This window comes from Antechinus flavipes, chromosome 4 (assembly GCF_016432865.1).
Source record: "Antechinus flavipes isolate AdamAnt ecotype Samford, QLD, Australia chromosome 4, AdamAnt_v2, whole genome shotgun sequence".
Taxonomy (NCBI): Eukaryota; Metazoa; Chordata; class Mammalia; order Dasyuromorphia; family Dasyuridae; genus Antechinus; species Antechinus flavipes.
Window position 1 is genome coordinate 111,717,250 of NC_067401.1, and position 10,215 is coordinate 111,727,464.

Here is a 10,215-nt window from a genome sequence, read left to right on the forward strand (position 1 = left end):
TACTATGACCTATTTAACATGTATAAGACTGCTTGCCATATGGGGGAGGGGGTGTAGGGAAGGAGGGGAAAAATTGGAACAGAAGTGAGTGCAAGGGATAATGTTGTAAAAAATTACCCAGGCATGGGTTCTGTCAATAAAAAGTTATAATTATTTTTTAAAAAATTCGTCTCCCTAACTTGCTACACTAGATTTCAGGAAGGTTCTTCTTAGATGAATCTAGGACTCTCTTGGTTGAGCCAAGTTATCTCATTCCCAACGCCAGAGCTCTGTTACTGCATATTGTCTGGTATATATTCTCAAATGTATGCTTCTGTTTACTTCTATTTTGCTACCAGTTTGGATAAATAGGTTTCTTACTCAAATTCTGTGCATTTTCATGGTAGAACTGGTGTTTTAAAGTATCCTCAGGATAAAGGTAGAGAAAGAAAAGGTTAGAGATGTCTATTCTGCCTCCCTTTAAGCCACACAACACCATTCACACTACATACTTCCTTGCTATACAGGTTACAAAGACTTGACTATAATTTGTAGCTCAGATATCATTTTATGCTTTCCTAATCTCAACTACCAGTGTCCTGCATCCCAAATTTTCTTGCATTTAACTATTCGTGTGTGTATGTGCATGTATTTATTATTTAATTTTATGCCATATATTTTTATGTGTAGCTGTGTTCTCCCCAATAGAATATCAGCTCATTTTGAGTAAAGACTGTTTCATTCTTTACATTTCTATTCCCAGAGCTTGGTACATAGGTGTTTAATAAATATTTGATTGTTGTTTTTTATTTTATTTTTGTTACTTTATTATTTTATTATATTATTTCTAAAAAATATAAGCAACTTCTTTACTGTTTGCTTTCTAGGTCTTGGTCTGTGGATAATATTTTTTTACAATGTGGTAAAGAGTTTCTGACCATTCAAAGAATTTCTTGGGGACTTGTCAGTGTGTTTATCTTTGCCTGTCAGGCTGAAATGTACTATTATCTATCCAGCTAGTTGGATTTTCCTTTCAGATAGTCAGTTAAACAAGATGGTGTACAAGAAAGTCAAAACTTGTGTTTTTCCTATTTGTGATTATTCTGATAATCTGATTATTAAGAAAAGGGAAATTTCTGGTAAAATGATTGTGAGATAGTATAGTATAATCTATAAAAGAGCATTCTTAAGTGTCTACTATGAACAATATAATGGCTAGAAAGTCACCCTTGGAGCCAGGAAGAACAGGCCCTCAGATATCCTGGCCAGCTCGAAGAAACTGGGAAAAAGGAAGTAGATTGTTTTTGTCAGGAACGAAGAGATTAGTTTGCATAGGGAGAATGGAAAGCTGGTTTGAGGCCAGGTTGTGAAGGGCTTTCACTAGCTTATACTTTATCCTAGAGGTAATAAGAAGTCACTGGAGCTTTTTGAGAAATATAGAGACTTGATTTAAGGAAAAATACTTTCACAGTTGTCTGGAGGGAAGATTGAAGAAGAGACTGGAGGCAGGGAAATAAATTGCAAAAGCTTTAGGGAGGGGTGATGAGGTCCTGACCCAAGGCAGTAGCCATATGAGTGGAGAGAAGTGACACTGAGAGATATTGTGAAATTAGAAACCGCAAGATGTGGCAACTGATTAGATATGTGGGATGAGGAAAAGTGAAGAGTTGAGAGTGATGCAGATATTATCAAGCACAGAGCTGAGAAGATTGGTGACTCCTTGGATAGGAATAGATATGTTTGGTGGAAGGGTGGATTTAGGAGAAAAATATTGAGTTTGGTTTGGACACATTGTGTTTGTGATGACTTTTAACAAGCTGGTTGACTTTGGGGAAACCACTCCCCTTCTTAGGAGGTTTGTTGCCTTATTCATCAGATAAAGTTTTTAGAATGCATAATCTCTTATTCCAGCTTTTTAATATTTTCAGTGGTTCTCAACATACCTAACCTATTTCAAGAAATGTGAAAGCAGATGAATATTTCCTTACTTATTCCTTCTCATATAAATTTGCCTTTAAAAAAAGTCCTGTTTATTAACTAGACACCACAGTTGCTTTCTTTATATTTAATTGTTTACAATTGTTCTGGAGTTCTTTTTCCTTTTCTTTTCTTTTTTGGTGAAGCAGTTGGAGTTAACAGTGTGTGACCCTAGGCAAATTACTTAAGTGACTGAGGTCTGGATTTGAATTCAGATCTTCCTGACTTCAGGTCAAGTTTGAGGCCATCTAGCTGCCCATGAGGTTCTTCTTTTGGAAGTTTAAGGAATGATGAGGAGACAAAACTTTCCCTGTAAGGGAATTGGGATTTACTGAATTAATCTAGGTTGCAAAAACCTACTGGGAAAAACTGTGTTCTTTATAAAAAAAGAAGATACTGGGGGGCAGCTAGTTAACACTTCCTAGCTGTATGACCTTAGGCAAGTCACTTAACCCCAATTGCCTTAGCAAAAAAAAAAAAAAAGACTGGAGAAAATAGGAGATATTCATAATATTCATTAGTTTACAGTCCCCCCTCCCATAAAATCTAATCTATGATTTTTTTCAGAAAATGTTTGCTGAACTGAAGACTCCAAATCATGATGGGTGGAAAGACAGTTAATGTGTCTAGATTTAGCCTTTAGTTTCGGCACAAATATCATTATTCCCATTTTATTACTTTATATTTTTATTTCATATGTAAATTTTAAAATATTTAATAAATTGAGTCTCAGAAAACCCTCTGACTTTAGAATCACTTTTGGTAACATTGTAGTGGAGTAATTTATAAAATGAGAATAAAATATTTGCCCTGTCAGTTTCTCAAGGTTTTAAGCTAAGACAAGTACTTTAAACTCATTAAATAGAGATTATTAATGTTAGCATTATTTTAAAACCCCAACAAAGATCTATCTTCTTGCCCTAACTCCCTATCACCAGTTTAGTGGGAGTTTATATGTCATGGGGAATATAGCAGAGAAATCCTATGAAGCTGCCCTCCTTAAGACTGAGGAAGAAGCTGTTGTTGCCCATAGCCTATTAATCTGTTGTTTAGAGAATCATAAAGTCTTAGTTTTAGAGACAGGACTTTACATAGTCATATAGGCCAGGGCTTCTTAAACTTACTTGCAACCCCTTTTTTGCCTAAGAAATTTTTATATGACCTTTGTTATATAAGTAGATATGCCATCTATAAAATAGATATGCAAACCAAACATTTACTAATAATAAATCATAATTCTGTGATACCTACATTCAGTTACAAGATGGGAATTGTGAGACACAGCTTAAGAAGCTGGGATCTAATCAGCTCTTTCATTTTATATATAGGAAAACTAAGTCCCAAACAGGTAAAATAATTTGATCAATATCACAATCAAAAGTGTCAGAAGCAGTATTTGGATGGCCCAAGAAATTTTTACATGACCTTGTATATGTAGAGCTATAAAATAGGTATAGAAATCATTTACTTATAGTAAGTCATAATTTACCCCACATTCAGTTACAAAACCCCATATGGGGTTGCAACCCAGTTTAAAAAGCTAGTGTCTACAATGATTCCTGCTTTTAGTTTTCAGTCCCTTCCCTCTCCTAGGAATTTTGATTGCATTTTCTTTGCCATTTTTATTTCAGTAGGGGAGAAACTCATCAGCCTGTTTTTCTCCTCTAAAAATGATCTTTTTTTTTTTTTTTTTTTTCTAATATAGCTGCCAGAGATTTTGAAATGTGCTGGCAGTTTAGCAAACTTAAACTAGCAGTCCCTCTGTTAAGCTTCTGTTAAAGACAAATCCTCAGTCATGCTAGAGATTTGGGCGTTTTATTTCATTAACCATCTTTTTAGTCCTGTAGTTTGGCTTTTCCTTCACATTCTAATCATATGTGCAAATGGGATGGCATTCCTTTTCATCTTAATGCAATTTAAAGTCAAGGGAACCTTTTCCGTCAACAAGCAGCTGAAATTCCATCTTCTATCTCATTATATGTTCTGGAGTCCCCTCTGTTAGCTCCATTCTATCTGTGTCATCTCTCAAGTAAACGGTGAGCTCTTTGAGAGCTCATTATTTTGTTTTGTTTTGTTTTTTGAACTTTGTATCTCCAGCACTCAGTAAAAGGCGATTTATAAATGCTTGCTGACTGACTTTTTGATAGCAATTTATGGGAATCCTATTTGAAGAACTTTGTAGTGGGATTGAAAGAACTTTCCAGAAAACACCTAGCAATTTGGGGACCACGGGAAGGGACTAGAAGTTAAAATATCTGCGAGGCTTTATGTAAAAGGACGGTTTTTTTTGGTTTTGTTTTGTTTTCAGAACAATGGAGATAGGCCCAGAAGAAACCGAACGTGCTCTAGTGCTGGTCAATGGCCTTGAGCTAGCAAAAGGCCCAGGAGACCACCCAACTTCCAGGGCTGGCTTGGATCGTCGGTGGGAAATGCTGGGATGGAGAAGAACCGGAAGGGTGTGATCAGCCTCAGTGCAGGAGGTGCCCTCACCAAAAAGACCTAGGATCCTTCATCGTATCCAAAAATGGCAAAGAAAAAGAGAAAAAAGATGGGGGGTGGGGGTGGAAAGAGGGGTCTGGCGAAGAAATCAAGGACAAGATAGGGATGTCACCTTGAAAACCTCTTTCCTCCGGCCCCCACAACCCCTTTTCGAGGAGAGTTCACGTCAACATCTTATAAAAAAAGAAAAAAGGGAGGTGGGGCAGGCGGGAAGGAGGACCGAAGAAACAAACTCTTCTTTCTTCCTCCTCCTCCTTCTTCATCATCTCCTCCTCCTTCTCCTCTCTCTCCTACTCCTCCTACTCAGGAACAAAACCCCAAATCCCGAGGAGAGGAGAGCAAGGGAAGAAAGGGATGGTTGGCAAGTCACGTGAGCTTGCACTCCTCCCCCGCGCGGCGCCCGATGACGTCACCAGCGCGCGACAGGACCATTGATTCTCGCCTGAAGAAGGGAGAGGGAGACGTAGTGGGGGTCGGGGTGGGGGGGGTGGGAACTAGCGGCCCTCTGACCCGCTGCAGCCGCGGACTCGGGCTCCCACCGAATTGGAAGACGGGGTAAGCGCCTTCTTCTCCTCCTCCTCCCTTCGCCCCCCTCTTCTCTTCTTCCACCACCGCCAGCTTCCTGGAACCGGACACCGAGGTGCCCGCTGCCCGCCGGTCTTGACTGTGGCGGATGGGGGAGCGCGCACCTGTGAGCGCGCGATGGGTGAGTCGTGGGGGGAAGGGGGGGGGAGGAGGTGGGAGAGCGAGGCTCGGGCCCGCCGCGAGTCCACCCAGCCTCCGGGGGCCTCGTGCCGCCTCCTGGGGAGCGGGGTGGGGGGGGGGCGCTCCTCGCGCACGCGCACCCCCTCCCCCCGCAGCCGTGCCTGTCTGCATCCTCCGCCCCCCCTCCCCCCCAGCAGCGTTCTGCTGCTCTAGCCTCCTGCATCCTGATGGTCCAGCAGCCGACCCGCCTAGCGTTGGTCAGGCTCCTTCTGAGTGCGTGCTGAAACGCCTCGGGGCCCGGTTTGTCACCTCAGGGGCGGGGGAAGAGGGGGCGGCGGCGGGCTGCTTGGCGCGGTGCCCGGGCTCCCGAGGGTGAGGCTGCACCGGGCCTTGCGTTGGACGTGCTCAGAGCTGGGGGCTGGGGGAGGAGAGAGGGAGCAGCATCCCTGGCTCCAGCCCAAAACTATCGAAGGAGAAGGGGGAGTGTGGGGTGCAAATGTCTACGTTGTGCATCCTGCATCTCAGCATCCCTCGGAGTAAACCGGTCCTTAAGCGACAATGGGGTAGGAAACTCCCCCTGAGCCAGACCCGGGCTGTGATTTGTCGGCTGGGAAACGCTCAGAGACAGGCAGGCAGACAGGCGAGGGACCGAGCAGGATTGCTAGAGCTTGTGTGTCACACAGAGGAGGAAGCACTGAATTGTGGGACTAATGTGAGACATGCTGCTAATTTTTCCATGATACTTCCCCCTTCCTGCCCCCCAATAAGAGGCTTTTTCTTCTTCTGAAGACCTCATAGTCCCGAATTTTTTTGTTGTTTAAAAAGAAAAGGAACTTTTCACAGTCTTGTTTAGGCTTCTTAACAAACATTTTGTCCCAGATGTGAAGGAGGGGGAAAAAGTTTAGGAAGAAGACCGGAGAAAAAAATGGACTGCTGAGCCCTTAAAAATTAGAGCTTACAGTTTGAAGCCTCCTCCTCACCCCCCCCCCCTTTTACAGATGAGGACACTAAGGCTCCCAGAGCTTTTGACTTGCACACACTACTATGTAGCAGAGTGACTTTTGGAACCCAAGGCCTGTCTCCAAACAAAGTGCTCTTTCCACTGGGCTCGAGTGCAGGCTTAAAAGAGGGTTTAATGTTCAGTAGTGCTAGAGTTCGGCAGTGATCTTAGGGAATAGATTTCTTAATTATTCATAAACTCTTATAGATAAGCTTTTTTCAGGATACCATCTGTTAAATGTGGACTGTTGTGAATCGACCTGGATTAAGTTTTCTGGACAACATTATGACTAGCTTGCATTTAGGTACTCTCACTTTTCAAAGAAAGAAACTAGAAAGGTGGGTGGGTGGTTTGCCAAAAATTGTGCATCTTAGTGGGCCAGGCCTTTGTAGGACATTGGAAAGAGCGCTGGCTCTGGGGTTTAAGTCCTCTGCTGTTATCCTGTGTGATCTTGGCCAAGTCAATTAACCATTTCTTCTGTAAAATGAAGAAAGCATTAGATTAGACCATTTCTAAAGGTCCCTTCTGACTACCTGTGACTTTATGGTTCCCAGTCGAGTGTCTCCTCTTATAAAATAGACACACATCTGTATGTTGAAAGACATACAAAAATTATAAATACCTAGTATGTTGGCCACTGAAAGCCAGGTCATTTAAATGTTGAAGTCTAACATTTAGTGAATAACAGTTTCTCTTAGAATCCCTTACTAGCCTTATTTTATTTTTAAGGATAGAGGTGTTCTAGTCATAGTATTGCAGATTTTAAACTGGGGGAAGGAGGGGATTTTATAGAAAATTTAAGTGAATCCCAAATAAATGAAAGCAATATGTACTTCACCAAGACTTCTGGACATCAAATTCAGCTGTCCCTTGGTACTCCCAGGCCTCCCAGTCAGAAAGGGAAGAGACATTTTTTTATTGGCCTTTGGCCACTGCAGCTAACACTAACCATTTTAATGCTTTTTGAATAAATGAATGCTTTCTTTTTCTGTTGTTAGTTCTGCCTTAAGAGAAGTATGAGTCCATCCTACAAGTTCTTCTCTTAGCTAGCCACCTTGCTAGCTTGGTGTTATTATTATGACAATAAGAAGAGCACCTTATCAAACAGAAGAATTTGGTGGGGGAAAATGTGTGAAAAGAGAAAAGTATGCTTCAATTCAAAGTGGGCTTTTTTTTGGGGGGGGATGCAAAAGGTAGAGAACAGTGTTTAGTATCACTAGGGTTCTGCAATGATCTTCATTAGGTAGAGGGTAACTTAGTATAGTATCTGTTAGATTTGGATTATAATAAGACTGCTTGGATTAAGTTTTCTAGGCAACATTATAATGATCATTTGGCTTTAGAAGAGAATAGTTCTAAATCATTGGATTTGTTTGAAAGTGCATATAGTAGATATTTATTGTGAGGGATAGCTCTCCCTTGGGAGTAAAGGAAGGATACAGGAGATAACTATGATGATGTAAAAAATAGAAGATATCAATAAAAATTTATTTTTAAAACAGAAAGTGTATATGTAGCAGAGATAGTGCTGAGTTTAGATAGTGGAAGACGTGGGTTCAAATCCACCCTCTGACACTTCCTGAGTAACCCTGGACAAGTCACTTGATCTCTATGAACATTAGGCTATTTACTCCTTAACATTTATCAACTAAATCATTAACCAAGTTGGTTGAGGCAGTTCCCACGCAACAGACTGGCTATATTTTGGGAGCACTGGCCAATGATAACGTTAACTTGGGAAGAGCAAGATGTGCAGTATTGATATTTATGGTGGAATGTGTTGATTTTTTCTTTCAGTCTTATGGTTCCATTTTTTTATATGACTGAAGAAATTTGAATAAATAATTAAGATCAGAATGATAAATAGGAGCCTTTTATTTTTTCTTGGTTGATCTGAATGATGTTTTTCATTTGCTATCCCATGAGAAAAGCAGACACCTTATACTAGATATAAATTTTAGGGAAGCTGAGGTAAAATATCACTAAAACCATTTATCCAGATTCAAATAGTTCTCCTTTTTGTATATTTTTATTTAGCAGAAGGTTCAATATACTGTATAGGTGGGCAAATTTCATTTTTTTAATTTGAGAGAAGGGGTGCTGGTTTAATAAACTGTAGTTATTTCTCAGTTGAATAGGGTAATGATTGAAAAGGATGGATTTCAAGCCAGCCATTTAAAAATTATTCCAAGTCAGAAAGACTTGATTTAACAATATTGTATGAAAAGTATAGTCTGGTCCCCAATCATCTTAAAATTGTCCTAATTAATTAGGATTCTTAATGATGAGACCATAGATTGTTTATCACTTTATGTTTTACAAAAATATTTTATAATCATCATCTCAATCCTCACAACAACAATCCAAAATATTTTTTGTTATGAGATGTTCTTATTTTTAAATGGTAGAGGAATAAAGGGATCAGTTATCCTTCTCCAGTTCTACACCCAGTGTGTATTGCCCTATTGTTCAGTCTTCTTTCCTTCTTTGTTTCTTGTTATTAATATTTGATTTTCTAAATTATCCTACAACAGTCTGTTGATACTGATGTACAATTCAAACTGCCTTGGCTTTTTCACCCCTTCCTTCATTCCCTATTAACTTTACCATATGTAACATTGGGTAGCAGTGAGATATGAAAAAAAAATTTTAAAGCCTTTGTATTGCTTCCAAATACTCCTCTCCTGACCCTGGAGATTTTAGGTATGACCTTGAAGTCTAAATATTTCTGAAATTATGCCCTTTTATCATTTACATACACTTGTTTTAGCAGGGAACTAAAAGCAGTCACAGCCCTATAAATTTCATACAGTTTAAGTTTTCAGTCTCTTGGACAATTTGAAACTTCCGTCCTCAATAGAAGAGGATTTGATAATCCACAAACCAAATTGCCATTGTATCTAATATTTTTGGCACAGTCTTACCTGAAATTAAAACCATTTGTTTCATTATTCTTGCTCATGTGTTTTTTTTATTGTTTCTTTCCATTTGCTGTGTTAACAGATATAAAAATAATATATTTATTTAGCACTTTTATATAGCACTTAAGGTTTATTTACATGTTATGTATTATTTAGAATTTCATAGCTAAGAAGTGTCAAAGGCAAGATTTAAACTCAGGTCTTCCTGACTGCTGGCCCAGAGCTCTATCCACTGGGCCATCTAGCTGCCTGATAACAGATGTAAAATAAAGCCATTGCTTGTCCTGCACAGCTTTTGTAGACATAAGGAGTCCTGACCATTTAAACTTTTGTTTTCTTTGTATTTGTATCAAGAAATCTTTTGGCCAGAGGCATTCCTCTCCCTGTTTTTTTGAGCCTTTTCAGAACCTCTGTCAAGACCCTTATAAAGCTCCTTGATAGATTTGGGAAGTTGAAAATGGGTGCAGAGATTCAGTTTTGTTATTCACAAAATGAGGATGTTGTACCCAGTGGGCCCCAGATGCTCCTGAAGTAAGATATCTCTTCTAAATACGTGCTGATTGGTTGAAAGCTGACAGTCATCTTGATTTTGGGAGCCAAAATCTGTGGAGCCTTGCTTAGGCAAAGAAGTACCCCAGACCAAAAACGTATTAGTAGGAGTCCAGATTAAAAGGGCAAATGGGAACATGTGAAGCTGTCACATTGAAGATATGAGACCAGATTGAATAAACCTGCTCCTGGGTCTAGTGGAAAGGGAATGAGTAGAAGCAGAATGTTGAGTTTGGGGCCATCTTAAAGTCTGCATTCTTGCACAGACAGAATGAAAACGCACAGCGTGTGTCCTCCTTCCATCCCCCACACACTTCATCCCTTTCATCTCAAAGCAGGTGCCCTTTTTCATGGTGTGACAAGCCCACATCACAGGGTAGGGGCCTGCTAAGATGTTCAGTTCAACAGACCACTGTGTGCAGAGCCCTGTGCTAAGAGCTAGGGAAATCACAGTTTTTGGATAAGATTAGGCCCTTGCCCTCCCAGAATCTCTGGTCTGAAGGTGGAGAAGGAAGAAAAGGACCGAGCTTGGATAAATGGAAGACACAGTATTGCATGGTAAGTACATTAGAAAAGTACAGAATG